This window comes from Elaeis guineensis, chromosome 7, assembly GCF_000442705.2.
Source record: "Elaeis guineensis isolate ETL-2024a chromosome 7, EG11, whole genome shotgun sequence".
NCBI classification, from domain to species: Eukaryota; Viridiplantae; Streptophyta; class Magnoliopsida; order Arecales; family Arecaceae; genus Elaeis; species Elaeis guineensis.
In genome coordinates, this window is record NC_025999.2 from 84,491,932 (window position 1) to 84,509,843 (window position 17,912).

Genomic DNA, 17,912 nt, shown 5'->3' on the forward strand with positions numbered 1-17,912 from the left:
CATTAACTTGTTAATATGCTTAATAAATAGGTAACATGCTTAACTCAACGAATGTGTATTGTTTTCTGTGCTGGGGGTGGCATGGTACAAGATTTGTGTATTTTCTAGATCTGCATATTTTCTTTTCAGTTGTAGGCCAATGTTGCTATGTTGTAAGTTGGGTATGATGATAAGTGGGCTATCCTGGTGTGGGATGTATTGCTTTGATGTAATATTTAGACTTTGTATTGTGCTTCGTGTTATCTTTTAATGGAGCTGTAGCTCCTCTTGGTATCCTAAAAAAAAATAGGTAGCATGCTTAACATTATTAACCTTATCCTATCAAATTATTAAATGAATTAAATGGATCATAAATTAAAATCTAAACTCGGTCTAATTATTCAATAATTTAAACAAAATTAATTTGTTTACAACAGTTTAATTCAAATTCTAAGTTAAATACAAATCTATTTATTGCTGGTTGAATAATGATCAGATTGGTGATGGAATCCCATTTTGCAAGCCGGTGGTAACAGGCGCTCCGGAGTTTGTCCGTATTGTCAGGTGGTTTTTATCTTCCCTCCCAAAAAGCTAGTCGCGACTATTTTTGCGTGAGCCAGCAGAGGTCAGGAGGCCGAGGATGTGGAGGGGTTGCGGCGCATCATGGTGGCGGTGGAGGGGAGATGGAGGAAGTGAGGAAAAGATCACACGGGAGGGGGAAGAGGGATAAGGGAGGGAGAGGGAGAGAGAGAGAGAGAGAGAGATGGGGCGATGCCTCCACCGCCACCGGAGTTGAGGAAGAGGAAGGACCAGGCCATCGGCCAGCGAATGCTTTCCCTTCTCATTGCGCTTCCTGCCAACGTGGTGATGGTGTCGCCAGCCGTGGCGATAGCTCAAGTCACGGCCGTAAAGGAAGGAGGAGAGGAGAGAGAGAGAGAGGGAGGAAAAGATCAAACAGATGGGGGGAGGGGGAGATGGAGAGAGAGAGAAGGAGCGACGCCTCCACCGTAGCCGAAGTTGAGGAAGAGGAAGGATCGAACCATCGACCAGCGAGCCCTTTCCCTTCTCATCCCGCTCCCCGTCAATGCATCACCCACCTACGGTGCCCACATTGATTGCCTCAGCCCAATTCTTCAAAGGAGAAGTGGAGGAGAGATAAGTGGGTTGGGCGGTAGGTTTTGAGTCCCAGCCTTGAGTCCGAAGGGGGAACTCGATGAGGCTAGGCGCGGGGAAGACATCCATGCAGTCCTCCGGGGCGAAGTCCGGGTGTGTAGGGGGTCCAAGGCGCCGAAGATTTCCGTCAGAAGGCGGAGACGATGGCGACCTGGCTGGGGATGGCGCTGGCGAAGCGTTTGACGGCGGCTTCCTCACGGTGGGCAGAGACGAATGAGGCGAGGTCACGATCGATTAAAATCATGATTAATTTCTTTTTGCTCTTTCCATCGAACGGTGATTTATTTTTTTATTGATATATTGAAATTTGATTGAAATGATCCAAAAATGATGCAGTGAATCTAGCCAACCAATGATTTTTCGAGATGAGTAATGCCTGTTATTTACCGTACAAATGCTCCGCCATATAGATTGGTCCAATGAACCTGGTCCATGTAATAGCTGCGCCACCCGCCATCCACGGGTCCCACTGCAGGCTCTCTCGCCATCTATTTATACCCGATTGCGTGCTCGCTTGGAATTTTCATTTGGAATCGGATCCTGATTCTTCTCTCTCCTTCCTTCGCCCACTCCCTCCTCCCAAGGGCCTGCCGCTCTTCTTCGATTCTCTTCGAAAAAGATTCGAGCGTTTCCGATTCCATTCTTTTGGAATTCTACTAGAGAGATCCCTCCTCGCTTGTCGCTAGGGGACCGATTTCTTAATTGTTTGAGGTAATTTTCCCCCCAATATCTTGTGTTTTGTACCCGATGCTGCTCGATTTTGAGGATTTGGATGGGTTTTCTGTGGAATGTGTCGATGTCCTTTTTTTATGGGGGTGTTCTGTTCGGTTCATTCAACACGTTATTCATTCAATCACGTCCTCGTGGATCTTTTTTTTTTTTTTTTAAACCGGGATTTTCGGTTGCCTTTTCTCTTGTGACAGATAGTTTATCTCTTTAGTTCTTTATGGTGAATTTTTATTTTTTGTGGATATTTTTATTGTCTTTTTTTTTTTGTAAAGGGTGCTATTTCTATTGTCATGTATGGATTTCTTTTTTTTTGGGCTATTTTTGTGGTTAATTAAGTGAATATTTGGGTATCCACTCTTGCTGCTGCCGAAGATTAGCTAGGGTGATGGCACAGAAATTGAGATATGTTAATTTTTAGTCGCAATTTTGAATTTTCTTGTCGTATCTCATATTGACCTTTTTTTTTTTTTTGGCCGGGGTTGGGGTGGGTTGGGGGCTGTAGGGGGGGGGGTTGTCGCTGTTTCTGTGTGTTAAATTAAGTGAAAACTTGAACATTCTCTTACTGGTCATGCTTGATGTCGTCTGATGGTACAAAATTAGAACATAATTCATTTTTGGCTAAATTTTGAATCTTTTGTCCCTTTCGCTTGTTAATTACGCATTCTTTTTCTATTTTCCGTGTCAAATTAAGTAAAAGTTTGGCAATCTTGCTTGCTGATAATGCTTGATTACGAGGTGTATAGTGTAATGGCAGAGTACTTGAATTGATGATTTAGAGTACGTTGTTGAGGACCATTTCGACATGGGCGAATTTGATGATGAGTTTGAGATGACTGGCCACCAAAGGGAAGGCCGTGATGCTGACCCCGTGGAAGATGAGGACCCGGTATGATCCTTCTGGATTAAATTCTGGTTTTTTTTTTTTTTGTGCATCCGAAATTGCATTTTTTTCAATAATTTTTAAGTTTCATACTTTTTCTTAATCCTTCAGACCAAGCAAAAGAATGATACTTCTGCGTCTGAGTACAGAAAGGGAAAGGATATTCAAGGAATACCATGGGAAAGATTGAACCATTCTAGGGAGAAGTACCGTGAGATGAGGTTGAAGCTGTACAAGAACTATCAGAACCTCTTAAGATCCCGAGATGAGTTAGGAAAGGTTGGCTTTATTTACAAGTTCGAAGTATTTCCCTAGTGTGCTTCTGCAATTAAAGCACAGGACCAGATGCATATTTGCATGTTTTGTTGATTACTTTTTCTTACTGTTGCCTTGCTATTAATCTACTTCTGCAGCTGCAGGAGAAAGCAGATTGCAGATCTTTGATTTGTCACTGATCTGATAGGTGTAAAAATTTTCATTCCTAAAATTGTTCTTTTTACCACATTTGCTGATAAATAGAAAAAGTGCTGAGTAGTCTTATATGTTTAGTCTCCTTGTTTAGTTCCACTGTTGTTCTCCTCTGCGCATTATATTGCCAACTGAGGTGTTAAAACCTGTGGGATGGGGGTGTCACCCTTTCTCTACCTTTCCGGTTGAGCATCTTGGTACGTACCTTCTCTTTCTCCCCTTCTTATTTTCTTTCTGGCTTTCTTTCTTTGTTCTTTTTTTTTTATTATTGTTTTCTTTCTTTCTTTTTTCTTGTTTTCTTTCTTTCTTTCTACCTTCCTTTCGTTCTTTTATTCTCTCTCTCCTTCCTTCCTTCCTTCCTTCTTTCCTCTCTCTTTTTCTTTTTTTCTCTTCCTATATGGGTAGATAATAGGTTTTGGAGTCCTGCCACCGTCAACAAGATGGGATGACCAGGATGCCCCACATCCTGCCTGGACTTAAAACATTGTTGTCAAGTACTGATCATAGTTTGTTATGGCTACAAATTATGGTATTTATGCTGAAATTGAACGTTGCCTTCTCTTATTATGTGGCATGTTGTGGAAAGTAGCTTAATTCTTTTTAGTGAATTTTGTTTGTCACATTGTGAGAGTGCTTATGTCATAATAATTTAAAGGCATGACATGATGCAGAAAGCTGTTTCTATTTTTTTCTTTGCGTTATCTACTCAAGGCTTGGATTTGGTTTAACTTATGATCAAGAGTTGGCATTGGACAGTCCTCAGACACATTTTTTTAAGATTTGGGCGGTCTTGCATGCATGGATGAGTAATCCATTTTACTTCATTTCTTCTTTTTTCCCCCTAAGCAGCATATAGACCAGTCATTGTTTCTTTTCTTAGTAGCATTTCTTTTGATATTATCCTTTTGTTGATTCATTGTGTTTTTCTTGGTAATGTTTCAGTTAATTGTACTTTTGTCTGCTGGCTGTTTAATATACTTTCTCCATGTCCAGGAATGCAAGCAAGTGGAGAGGTCATGCACTTTTTATGATTTTCAGTTCAACACAAGACTTGTCAAATCAACCATTGTGCATTTTCAGGTATTGATCTTCTCCTCTAGTTTCTTTCCAAGTTTTACATTTTGATAGTTTTACAAGTAATATAGAATGGTCAACCATATCCATCAGATAATTTGTAATCAGATAATTAGTGTACAAGATTTCACTAGTGGGTCAGCCATCTTTGCTATCTCATCGGTCAGGAATAATCAATTGGGACTTCCTATAATGTATCATATAATAATTTTTCCTTAGTAAATTTAATGCTTTTTAATTTGTTCAGCTGTGTTTATTTTTAGAGGAACTTCTAGTTTTTGTTTTGACGACTGAGTTTCAACATTCCCAGTGCACATTTACAACATCAATTAAGCATTTCATATTCGGCGTAATGCCGTGCCAATTCATGGAACTGGAATTGTTGTAATTGAATTAAAATGGAATCTCTTTCCTTGCATATATTGTGTTCTTTATGAATTTATGGCCCTAATGGAGGTATTTGCATAATTTGATCGGCGTTGGTAAAAGGATGCATTATTTTGCTGTTAATAAATTTCATAAAGTTGGAAAATTGGGCTTAATTATTCCCCTAAATGTGTAATCATGTTGTTGGTATGCTAGCATCTTTATTTTATTATTTGTTGAGACTTAATAGTTTTGCAGGTTGTCAATACTATCTTGTTAATTAGTATGTGGAATTATAGTTCGACTAACTAGCTCTGTGACCCTAATGAGGCATTTACACCATCAGGCTTCATTATTTTCTAGGAAGGTAAGGCATTTCTTTAATGTGAAAGTTAGCATTGAGTAGTTTGATATTCAGTAGATGGTCATGATGTTTTTACTTTTGCTCTATTTGCTGAAGATAGACTCCTTCACCCTTAGTTGATTTGCTAAATTCATTTGTTGTTGTATTTGGTGTTGCCTGCTCTTCTAACTATTCATTTTTTTAGCAGTTGGTATCTGGAGATTGAATGTTATAGCATCATCTAGAAAACAGATGTCCTTGCATAATATGGGTGACAAATTCTTACAAAAACCTCCATATCACTGTAGCACTATTTGAAGCAATGCTGCTTTGCATATCATGCTAGGGCCTTTTCTACAATTTCCTTGCATTCTCTAATTGTTTAATATAGGCATTGCTCTCTTTGGACACTTCCATCGAACTTTTAGCAAATTATTTGTGATGCATTCTACTAGGAGTTGAAGATTGTGATACGATCTTTGTACCAAGTTTATCACATCATATAGTTTGGTTCACAAGTTCCATAGGTGAAATGGTCAATATTGTATTTTTTTTCTTCTTTTGTAGCCATTTTTTCACCGAGTGGCAACAAATCAATCCATTCTCTAGCAACTACTGTGGTATACCAGGCTGGCTAAATCCCTTCCTCTCTAATTCTTCCTATTCAATTAATTGTTTTTGTTTGCAGTCATTTTTAACATCGATATCGCTCGATTTCTTACATTGTATTATTTTGTAGATAATGTGAGCCTTAGAGTCAAAGCTTTGCAGGATTTTGTATCAACATGGGGTGAAGTTTTTGTAGTTCTTGTTTATGCTTGTAGACTGTATGCTTCGCTACAGTATATTTTATGCGTTGCACAATGTTAGGGAGATAACGATCTTCTTTCATGAACTTTTAGTTATATGATGCTTTGATTAACCCCTCCTCTGATATTTAGGAGTGGACTGCCATATAATATTTTTTGTCAGGAAATAAAAGCAGGGTGGAAGTGCTTTCTGAGCAGCCAGCGCTATAAGGAGATCATTTCCATATGGTATGATGGGACGTTTTATGTTTAAACAAGCCTCCCTCTTAGAGTCATGTGGAATGTATGTAGGCGCATTCGGGATATGAAAGGGGCAAACTGACATTTTAATGCACCATTTCATGCTGAGCTAGCATGGGAGAGTTGTTTGTGCCATGCTTTTCATGCAACTGGTTACACTGAATGATTGATTTTCCTCCATGTGCATCATTAATGTTTTGCTTGCCCTTGTATCCTGCCCTTGCATTGTTTACAATCTTCATTTGTTTTTGCAAGTGTGTTAGATATTGTAATCTTTCTTTTGAAGTAGAATGGTCAATTTATTGTTGTCCATTTTCAATTTGATGGTGGAAGTTAATTTTGTCAATTCTAATATAAGAATGCCTGTTAAATGTTGAGGAAAGTTGCTCTGGGCATATGACTGGGGGTAATGAAACTTCTCTCTACTTCTGTTGGTGCTGTAGTTAGATAATATATATTTCACAGAATAATTCCATGACGGTAGCCTTGTATAGAACCTCACGTAATTTGTGGCATGTTACCCATTCTTAATGTAGGAGGCTTTGGTTTCTCTGCATGTTTCACTAGCCTTTGGTTGAGGCATGTGTGTCTTTCTTTTGTACATTGTGTTGCATCTCTAATGGGTTTGAGGGGGATATTTGGGGCATACTTATTGTATACTTTATTGTTGTGATTTGCCTCTGAAACAAAATTGATGTTTTGAGAAACATCATGTTTAACCAAAGTGTTTCAAACACACACTTCTATTTGTTTGTATCTGTTGTTTTGACAATTGCTATTTGCAAAAAAAAAAATCATTTCACAATGTTTCTGGCAATTAAAATCAGTTGAACATAGGGCAAACTTAATTTTGTTGTTGGTTTTCGACTTGGACAAGTGCACATAATATAGCACTGCTATAAATACATAGGGCGCATCAAGGTTTGCTATACTAATCGGTACAGTACCATTCTAGGCATACTGTACTGTACCGGTACTGAATTGGTATATAGTCGCATATTGTACCAGCACTCGGATCATCTTGCGTTCTCATACCATACCGCATAGTGACACTATAATAGAATGGTACTGGTATGGGGTCCAATACCGAAACAGCGAACCTTCAATGCATGCTTATATTTGACACGGTATGGTACTACCATAGGTAGGTAGGAAATATCTTTCTGTGTGCACATCTTGAATGATACTTCAAATTATGAATGGTGGGGGACAACTTCACATAACATGTACTGCTATTATCATGGGCTATTTATCTTTATCTGATGTAAAAAAAAATGGTGGCCACAGTTACTGGTGAATAACATGTTCTTTTGAACTGATGGGTTTTCTATTTCACATTAATCATTGGTAGCCTGTTTGTTTTTGGGCATGGAGTAGTTACACATTAAAGATATCTCAGGATGATAAGGAACCCTTCTAGAATGTTTTGTTGTTTGCTTGATGATTGTGCCATGAGTGATGTAATGAAAACCTGGAGTTGTGGTTTAAGCTATGTTGTGATAAACATGGAGTTTTTGAGTGTGGTGGTTCCATTAATCTTCATACGTGAAGGGAAGAGGAATTACCAAACAGCATAAAGATGACATTTATAAACAGCCATCAAAATAAGTTCCCTTTACGAATAATGGCAACCAGATCTATGTAATTGAATCATATAGCAGCTTTTCTTTACTGAGTTATAAAGCAGTTCGGTGTCTTGTTACTTAAGCAGTTTATCTCCTTCTGGTACCTCACATTACTGTTGCTTTAACAATACTAGATTATAATGGACCAGTGTTTTGAAAATGCATAAGGTGGTGCAAAAAAAAAAGGGCAGGGATTGTAAGCCTCATGTTCTTCTCTGAAAGACATGAAAAAAAATGAAATTGTGAAAAGCAACGCAAATAGGTTGTGTGATGTGGGGACTTGTTTAGAGGCTCTCCTGTGGATTTTAAAATGCATGCTTATGGTGTGCACTGATATTGATGATCCACATAATAACAAGCCTTTGGAAGTTTAATCTACTCATGACTGCAAATACAGAGTATCTTTTGATGGTTGTAAATAATATCAGTGTATTACTAGTAGGCAGTTGGCAGGGTACAAGATGGGCAGCTCTGCATCAAGGTTTGCTATATTGATGAGTAGTATACTGTACTGGATGTACCATACCATATCCGTACCAAAACAGTATGCAATCTTGTATTGTACCAACACTAGGTACGTCTTGTTATCTCGTAATGTATTGCACTTATACTGTGATAGGATAGTATCGGTATAAGGTCTAGTACCAAGACGGCGAATCTTATTTGATATATTAGCTGCACCGATGAGCCTTAGCTCTTCCAGTCTCAGAGAGAACTTGACATGTGAGGCGTACCAGGCTTCATAAATAGGATGTATAATTATTTATGTATTTATTTATTTGCTTTTACTTGAAATGGGCATCAGTCAGTACTGGGTACCCAGATAATCATATGTTTGTACTGGTAGAAGAGTTGATATAAGGCAAACTTGCATATTTTACATTAGAAAAGAAACAATGAAAAACATATATTTATTAGATTTTTTTTTATGAATTTTTTATTTTTTAGAATCGCTTTCTGGACAGCTGTGGATCTGATGCTGTTGGTAATGAAGGAATCAAAGTTTCTGCCATTACTAAGCTAAAACTAAGCTCATGCTATCTTTATCATTAATTCTTTACATGGTCAAGGATATGTTTTGCGTCATTTTCTCTGTCCACTGAACCTAATTTCAACACAGATGTTGTATACTGAGATAATTGTTCCTTGTCTTACCAAGAGAACAAAGTATAATAGAATTCCCTTCACTTACCAGCAGAATGGCTTCCTAAACTTTTTTGCTTGTCTGTTGGCTTCAGTGCTAGGCAAAAACTAGTAGTTTCTTCTTCATCTTTTGAGTTACATGCCAAGCATCTTATGCGACATCCTTTCATCCCATTTATATTATGTTGCATGGATAACTTATTTATATAATATGACATAGTTGAAAAGCAAGTATAGATGGTTCCCTCATAATTGCTCCAACTGGCAGAATTATGTTGTTAGGGTGCTCAAATTGATGTTTGTGTAGCTTGAAGTGCTACCCCATGGATGGATGGATACACTATAGATGGATGGTGACAAGGGGATGCATTGAACATTGTTTGGATAACTAATATTGAGAAGATGTTGCCATATGACAAAATGATTGTAGTTCAGTACATAGTTTTCTGCATTGTTAGTGTGAGACATCTTAAAACCATGAAAACAATCATGCAATATCTAAGCAAAGAAGATCATAATGGTCCTTTGTTTGGTAGATACAAGAAAACTTTTTGTTCTTGTACTGTTTTTGGCAAAGGCTTACATGAGAACTGTGGTTTCTGCAGCTGAGGAATCTACTGTGGGCAACATCAAAACATGATGTCTACTTGATGCAAAACTACTCGGTCATGCACTGGTCATCACTGCTTCAAAAGGGCAAAGAAGTCCTAAATGTAGCTGGTCAAGTTGTGCCTGCTAAGGTGATATTATCTGGATCAGAATTCATTTCTGCTTGCTGATTTGCAGTCATCTCAGTTGGGCATTTACTACTTACAGAAGCTCCCTGGTTCTTCAGCACAATCACTATCAAGGATACAGATAAGTACAATGGCTGTGAAGGACAACTTAATGGCAGCTGGTGGTTTTCAAGGCGAGCTTATTTGCAAGGTGTGATATCTTGATCAAAGACTCAAGTCCCGGTGGGACACTAAGATGAGATACCATCTCATGTGTCGAGACATAATCATCTCGCTATCATCCCAGCATCCTGATCAGCATATCTTAGGACATCTCCTGTCCCAAGTATTGGGATGGGGCGGGATGGTGATGGATCTTGTTTCATGGAAACAGGATAATCTCATGGCATTTAAAACCTTGATATGCCCTACAATTTATTAATTCCAGATAGGGTGATATCACTGAGTTTTGGCCTCCTGATTTTTCCCAGTATTTGAATCAGCATGGAGTGGCCTTCTGCACAAAAATAATTACTGATTCCAGTGCCATCACCAATGCAGTTGATATCTATCAATCTTCCAAGTAAGATGTGATTAAATTGCATAAAGCAGGTACTTACATCACCTGAAGATTCTCATCTAAGACCCCTGTCAAATTGTGTCTTCTCAGTGGCTCCAACCGAGTGATGACTGCTAATAATGACTGCTGTGTGAGGGTGTTTGATACTGAGAAGTTTGTGCTTCTAAATCATCTATCCTTTTCTTGGTCTGTTAATGTTAGTATCCCACTTGTTTTCCTTATCTTGCACCTAATTTCATTACGTGCATTCGTTGACTTCTATTCTTATTTTTATATTCTTAAACAGTGTACTTCGGTTAGCCCAAATGGCAAACTTCTTGCTGTCCTTGGGGACAGCACCAATTGTCTCCTAGCAGATTCTCAGACTGGAGAAGTATATATCACCTTCCTCTGTTTACCGTTTCTTCTTTTTGAAGCGGTGAATCATGATGTAACTTGTTTTTGTCTCCCTTTTTCTGAATCCTTCAGGTGATTGGGGGTCTTAAAGGCCATTTAGACTACTCCTTTGCATCAGCTTGGCACCCTGATGGTCATATCCTGGCTACCGGGAACCAAGACAAGACATGCCGTCTGTGGGATGTGAGGAACCTTTCTCAGTCCATAGCTGTGCTCAAAGGGAGGATGGGAGCAATACGTGGCATCAAGTTCTCAGCAGATGGCAGGTTCATGGCAATGGCAGAGCCAGCAGATTTTGTTCACATATATGACGCCAGGGCTGCTTATGGTCATGCTCAGGAGATTGATCTGTTCGGGGAGATTGCCGGTATAACGTTCAGCCCCGACACAGAGGCACTTTTCGTAGGTATTGCAGACCGCACCTACGGGAGTTTGATAGAGTTCAGGAGGCGGCATGTGCACCATTACATGGACTCCTTCCTTTGATGAATGGTTGTTTCTATCTGCCTCTCTTTCTGGTCTCAAATTGTACATAGGATCGAACTTTTGAAGCGATGCATCGAACGCTTGGTAGTTAGGTTGGTTGCCGCCAGTGGGCTGGGTTTTGGAAGGGTGAAGGTGGGACTAGCAATATCTGTTGTTTATGTATCATAGAGGATTTTTTTTTTTTTTGCTGTAATTTTTCTTGGTATTTGGAAAAACATTGATCTTATTTTCTCCATTTTATGGATCGTTTTGCCAGTGCTCCAGCATTATTGTTTATGCTAGATATTGTAGTTATTTTGTGAGGAGCGGTGAAATAATACAGGTGGAAAAGTACATCAGTCTGTAAATTTGTGAATATAGGGGTGGAGTCGAGCTAGCCCAGATATAGTCTTTCAGTCCCTCTCTGATAAAAGAGAATAGTCCTCTTTCTTACACTGAGAAGCCTCGAAAGGCATAGGAGTTTCGCTAATTAAGAAAGTCAGGTTGGTCACGTCAATAGCTAGTTTCCAGTTTACAGCCTGTTTCGAAAGCTAGTTCCCTTTCTTAAATAAGGTGAGTTTAGTTTCACCTGCACCCGAAGCTGAAAAGCCCGAGCAAGAGTATGAATTCATTCTACGGGATGCCCCCCTTTGGTTAGGGTCAAGGGGTGGTCTCGTTTCAACCCCTATCGTGAACATCTAATTCAAGCCGCTAAAGCCCTCAAGTCCTATAGTTTGAAGCCAGGAATTTTGTGAATATAAAACTCTGATTTTTTTAAGGTTGATTACGAGGATGGCCTGTGCATCCCTCTCCGGCGTTTGGATTGCAACTAGGATCAAATTTAAATGAAAATTGGAATAGCCACATCTTTTAACATATTTAGTTTGTAACCGAAATCAATCAAAATACAATTTGAATGGTAAAGAGTAAAGGATAGATTTTGAAGGATCAAGAAATTTTTATTTCCTTTTGGAATTGAAATAAGAATAGAGTTTTTTTAATTAAATGATTAGAATGAGAGCTATTTGTATTCAGAGTCTAAAACTAAATATGCGTCTTTTCTATCTCTCTAAGCTTCGGCTTCAATTTTTTATTTTTCTCTGCAATAATATGTAGATCAAAAATCTTCTCTCCTCTTTGTTGATTTTTCGCTGAAGGTTTCGTAAGTTTTGATTCTTTTTCTTCAATGCATTCAGCTTTTCCTCGAGTTGATGTTTGAGTCCGACAGTGAGTTTGGATTTCTTTATCTTTTCTTCTTGGGAAATAATTAGATTGACTTCCATCTTCTTTTTATTCTTCCGTGGGTAGATCATGTTCTCATACATGACTTTGAAGTTAACGGCGACTTGCAGAACAAAAATTTCAGTTTGGTCATTCACTGAAGTGATAAAAAAAAAGAAGAAGAGAAATGCTCACATGCATGAGTTGTTCAAATCTATGGTTGACGATTTCCTCTGGCTTATTCTTCCGACGCACCTCCAGATCGACGGTCGGTATTACAGATTCAAGATCTTTGCCTAGTCGGGGTCGCTCCAGGAGTGACATTCTAGTCACAACGTCCCTTTCGGCCGAGCCTGATGGGGCCCAGAGATTGTCGTCGGTTTGTGCCCGGACTCCTTGGAAGGCGGTGCAGGTCGGGCGTTATTGTTCTTGATCCTCACCACGATGAATTGACGAGGTAGTTCCAGTGACAGTGCCCGAGGAGAGTTCTGCAGTCTCCGAGAGGCTTCACTTCTCCCCGAGGTGGTCGGAGAAGGAGTCGCTGATGAAGATCGGAACGGCATCGGGGCAGGAAGAGATTCCGCACCCTTAACTCCTTTTAGCGTAGGGATAGTGGCGGACGGTTTCAGTTGGTCCTTCCTCTTCCTATCCTTTACTTTTGTCGGGTTGAATTTCATTTCTGCATTAGACATACGTTTCAGAACAATAAAGACAAAAAAGGAAGAAGTTAAAAAGTAAAACATTTCGGTCTTACTCTGAGAAGAGTACAGACTGATATCGGCATCATACAACGCCTGCTCGTTTATCAAAGAAGAAAGTTTGGGTGTTTTGGTGGTGATTAGGATTAAATAAGCCACTTCATCTCCGGGGAGAATTTCATCATGGAAATTATGTTTGGTGTCCGAACATCCTCAAAAAATCCTAAAACCCTATGGAATGGGAGCCCAGACAAAGAAGAAATGGCCTTTCCAACCATGAATGGAAGAGGAAAGGCTGGGTCCAAATTTACAGCTCTTCTGAGGTGAGAAGTACCACCAACCCTTCTCACTCGGATGCCTTTTCAAAAGAATCAAGGATCTAAATAGGAAAATCCTAAGATCTATGTAAAGGAAGTTACACATGATGATAAATACTATAATCATCCTAATTGTATTTGGAGTTATTTGAGTGGGGTGGATCCTATAGAAATCAAAGATATTACAGAAGAAGGGGTGCAGTAGAAACCACAGGTCGGATCGAAAGGACTCATCATAAAAAGCTATGCAACCCTCAAGTGGTTCAGAGATCCGACCTCGTAGATCTGGCACTATCATTTCATATTCGTCGGGTATGTCATTCTTGTCCCTAAGGATTATGAGGTTCTCCTCGGTCAAAATAAATCTCTCTATTTTTGGACCGAGGTAGTCTATGAGACCATACACAAGAGATTTTGCACTGTGATCCAAACTCCTCTCACCTAACAAACCAATTTTAGGATCCTCCTGGGGTGGATTTCTAACCTCAATGGCCAGTAAAGGTTGAGTCGACCTAATCTCTAAGTCATCTATGGTCTTTCCCTTTCTACCCCTTTTGGATATGTTTCTTGAGAAAAAATATGGAAAAAAAATAAAAAGACTCAAAAGACAAAGAACAGCTACCCTACGGCTGAAAGCGAACAAGGCTGAAAGAGAGCGAATGAGGAAAGACTGATATCTAGAGGAAACAGATGAAATCCTCCCAAGAGATGAAAAGTGGGCTCCTCTCCTCCTGCTCTGGTGAGGCTCCTCACATCTCTGACAATCGTTCGATGCTGAGAAACTTTTGAAAATATTTCGGCAGCACCTTTACATGGTAATAGGAAAAATAAATAGTGACTGGAAGGCAAAAATCTTTTATAGACAAACCGATGGCCTGGATTAATTGATCTCTTTGTCGATTTGTGACATTTGATGTTAATCCAATGCTTGATCAGACGGTGGTTAGACCACCTTCTCCCAGATATGCCACGACGGATTGATCCGTGCCAAGGTGATAAGCCAACCAAACATTGATAGTCGTTGCACTGTTATTTGATATTTTCAAATCGCCCATCCAAGCAATGATGTGGGAAGATATGAAGGATTATTTTCTGAAAGGTTAAGTCCCTTCATTTTCAATAAAATAATTAATTTTTATGCTCTTGAGGTGTGGCGTATTTATTCCAGATGGCAACGATATCAGCCCAAAAAGTCTCAAGATAAAACTCAGAGGTAAGATCTCCTGATTGATGAAAAATCAGACCAAATGCTAAATATGGAGATAAGATCTCCTAATCGGTGAAAATCAAAAGAAAATTCAAAGTACGGAGATAAAATCTCCTGGTCAGTGAAAAATCGGATGAAAAATCAAATATGGAGATAAGATCTCCTAACTGGTGAAAATTAGAATGAAAATTCAAGACGAAGATAAAATCTTTTGATCGATGAAAATCGGGCTGAAAATTCAAGTATGGGATAAGATCTCCTAATCCATATAAAATCGAGTGAAAAATCAAATGTGAAGATAAGATCTCCTGATCGGTAAAAATCAGACCGAAGATTCAAGAGCAGAGATAAGATCTTCTAGTCGGTAAACGACCGAATCAAGAGGCAAATATGGAGAATAGATCTCCTGGATGGTAGATAACCAAGCTAGATTAGGTTGATTTAGAAATAAGATGTTCCGACTGGTAAAATTCAATCTTTATGACAAACGCTTATCAAATTGGTAAAAATCCTACTTTGTGAAGATACTATTACTTAATGGTCCGATCAAAAAATTATTACCTTGGACATAGAAAGTGGAGAATAAAGTGTTGGTACATTAAACCAGTCTCGAGAAATATTGCATCGTCATACGAGATCAAAAAGATAGCAATCTTAAAGTGCCGGATCCCAGCATACCAATTTATCTGTTGGCAGATTTAGCTTGGTATTTTACCAAAATGAATAAAAGACATCCTTATGTATTCTATCCGGACGGTCTCAGCTGACAAAGAAATATTCAAGTTGGATATCTACCGACCTGAACGCTGATATCTTTATCTTGGATGAATGTTATGGCATTTCTATTTCACCCCGCTTATCTACCGAGGTGAGCTATTATTGTGATGGACTTAACTGTTCTGCAAACTTCTCTAAAGGCCTAACAAATTCTGGAATAGCCTCCTCAACCCGTCTATAAATAAAGGATTAGGGATCCTCCATCGATAAATTTTACTCTATGAAATTAGGAAAAACTCTATCAGTAGGAAATTAAGCCAGACTCTTGGCTCCTACCCAGTTCTCCTCTAATTCAATTCAATTTCTCTCGCTCTTCCACTCTTTTCCATCCCTGTTCTTAAGACTCAAACTGACTTAAGCATTGAAGGGTCAAGAACCAGAAGATTCCCATCCGATTTTTTGACTAGTTTTGCAGATTGAAGGAGTTTTCACTAGATCGCAAGGATTACTCCAGTCTAATTTCAACCAAATTGATTCACTCTGTGCCTAGGTTTTTAGGATATATAATTGGAATTTTGAGTATTTAAATGCTCAATCTTCTTTGGCATTCAATCATTAGAAGATGTCACCCGGCGCAAGATTTTCCAAAGACACCGATGTTTAGGCCTAGTAATTTGAGGTTTTCACTGGGTTCTTGGTCTAAATGCTGCCTGGGGTTATCTTGAGGTATTTTACATTAATTTCTCATAGACTTTGACGGAATTTGTATACTTCACAATACGTGTGTGATGTCACTTCTTCATCGCTTTTGTTGAGCCAAAGCTGATTGAGCTTGGATCTTATCAAGCCTACGTCGATGGTGTTTCTGGTTTTGAAACTTGATATCAATTTGGTTCTTTTGTAATCTGAGTCAAATCTGACGCACATTTGCGTAATGGCTATGGATGTTGAATTTTTTCCAGCAATGCTATTTCATCATCTTTTAGGATTTGCAAATTGTCATTACTGCAATTTGATCTGGCATTGCACAACAAACTGTAAAATTCAGCACTTAAGAATGCGTCACATAATATTACATGTTATGACGCATGCACGTAGAAGATGCATCCCAACCCCGGATTGAGAGAAACAAAGGCCAGATTGAGCGCTCGCTAAATGGTGCACAAGTTTATTTATATTCATGATTCATGAAGGGCTGTGGTTTTGATTTTTACAAGTTCATCTTCTAGGATGTACAACATGGATTATTTAACAAGTTAAAAATATAATCGACTATAAAAATATTATAAAAAAGTAAAAGCTTTTTTGTAAATTATTTGAAGGTAATAACTAGCTAGCTGGTAAAATTAAGATACACATTTTTTTATGTTAAATTGATAAATCATTAAGATTTAGCTATATGGTTTTGTCTAATTGTTTTGCTATAATATTACAAATAAATGGAAACAACTTGCAAGTTACTCATATAAAAATATAACTGTTGGGGAATACCCACCGACCGACTTATGGTTGAAGGGGCCGACCCCGACGGACGACTGGCCGACCCCGACGGCCGACCCTGACGGCCGACCCCGACTGGCCGACCCCGACGGCCGACCCTGACTGGCCGACCGACCGACTGCCCGACCCCGACGGACGACTGGCCGACCGACCGACTGGCCGACCCCGACGGACAACCCCGACGGACGACTGGCCGACCCCGACGGACGACTCCGACCGACCGACTGGCCGACTCCGGCCAGGAAGTCTGATGGCCGACCCCGACTGGCCGACCGACCGACTGGCCGACTCCGACCGACCGACTGGCCGACTCCGGCCAGGAAGTCTGATGGCCGACTCTCGCAACATGATGCTCGCCGACCAATGGAGGGGCCCGACACCACTCAGCTGGCTACCGACTTTGGGTCGGTCGGCTCCTCCAACCACCGTACAGCCGCCAGACGTTGTCAGCTCTGACACGGACATGCGGCGCAGTTACCTAGGGGCATTGTTCCACCGAGAGCGTGGTCAACCCTGGTGATTAGACGGCCACACGGCGACATGACGTTTTCATGGCGACTCTGACAGTCTACAGTGAGTTGACAGTTCCTCACTTGTCCGCGCCATTAATGACGGCGCCATACCGTGCTTCACTATATAAACCGGGGAAGGCAACAGTGCAAGGGATCGATCCGCCCGTCCCCCCCCACATACGCAGGCTCGCTCCTCCCCCTCACTCTCTCTTTCTCAAAGCTCTCTGTCTGCATTTCACTGTTGCCCAGTCACCTCTCTGACTTGACCGTCGGAGGGTCCCCGCCGGAGCCGCCTCCGGTTAGTGCGGACTTCCTTTTGCAGGTGCGCGCTCCCCGGCGATCGGACGACGAGGCGATTGGCCGCAACAGATTGGCGCGCCAGGAAGGGGTACAGCATGACAAAGACAAGAGCTCAACGATCAAGAGTCACTGGGTCGGCCAGGCGCTCTTCCCGCCGGGAAGAAGCCTCCCGGCCCCCACCGGCGGCGGAGCCTAGCTCTCCGCGCCCTGCAGTGACCACGGAGGCCCAGATTGCGGCCATCGTGCGGCAAATGACCGTACTGACCGACGCAGTCAAAAGCCTCCAGCAACAACCGACGGCCCGACCTATGCCTTCCAGGAGCAGCCGCCGACGGCCGCGCCGACCCCTGTCGCCTCCATGCGAGCGCTCCCAACAGCGCCCCCACGGAGAGGAGGAGGGGCGACCACGGCGCGACGACCGACGGTCTCAGCGGCCCTCTCCTTCCCCGTTGGA

General features: G+C 40.6%; 1 pseudogene; it reads left to right on the top strand.

Annotated features, from left to right (window-relative positions):
- Window positions 1-2,628: 2,628 nt before the first annotated feature.
- On the top strand, window positions 2,629-11,354 carry LOC105048613 (uncharacterized WD repeat-containing protein C2A9.03-like; annotated as a pseudogene).
- The last annotated feature ends 6,558 nt before the right edge of the window (window positions 11,355-17,912 follow it).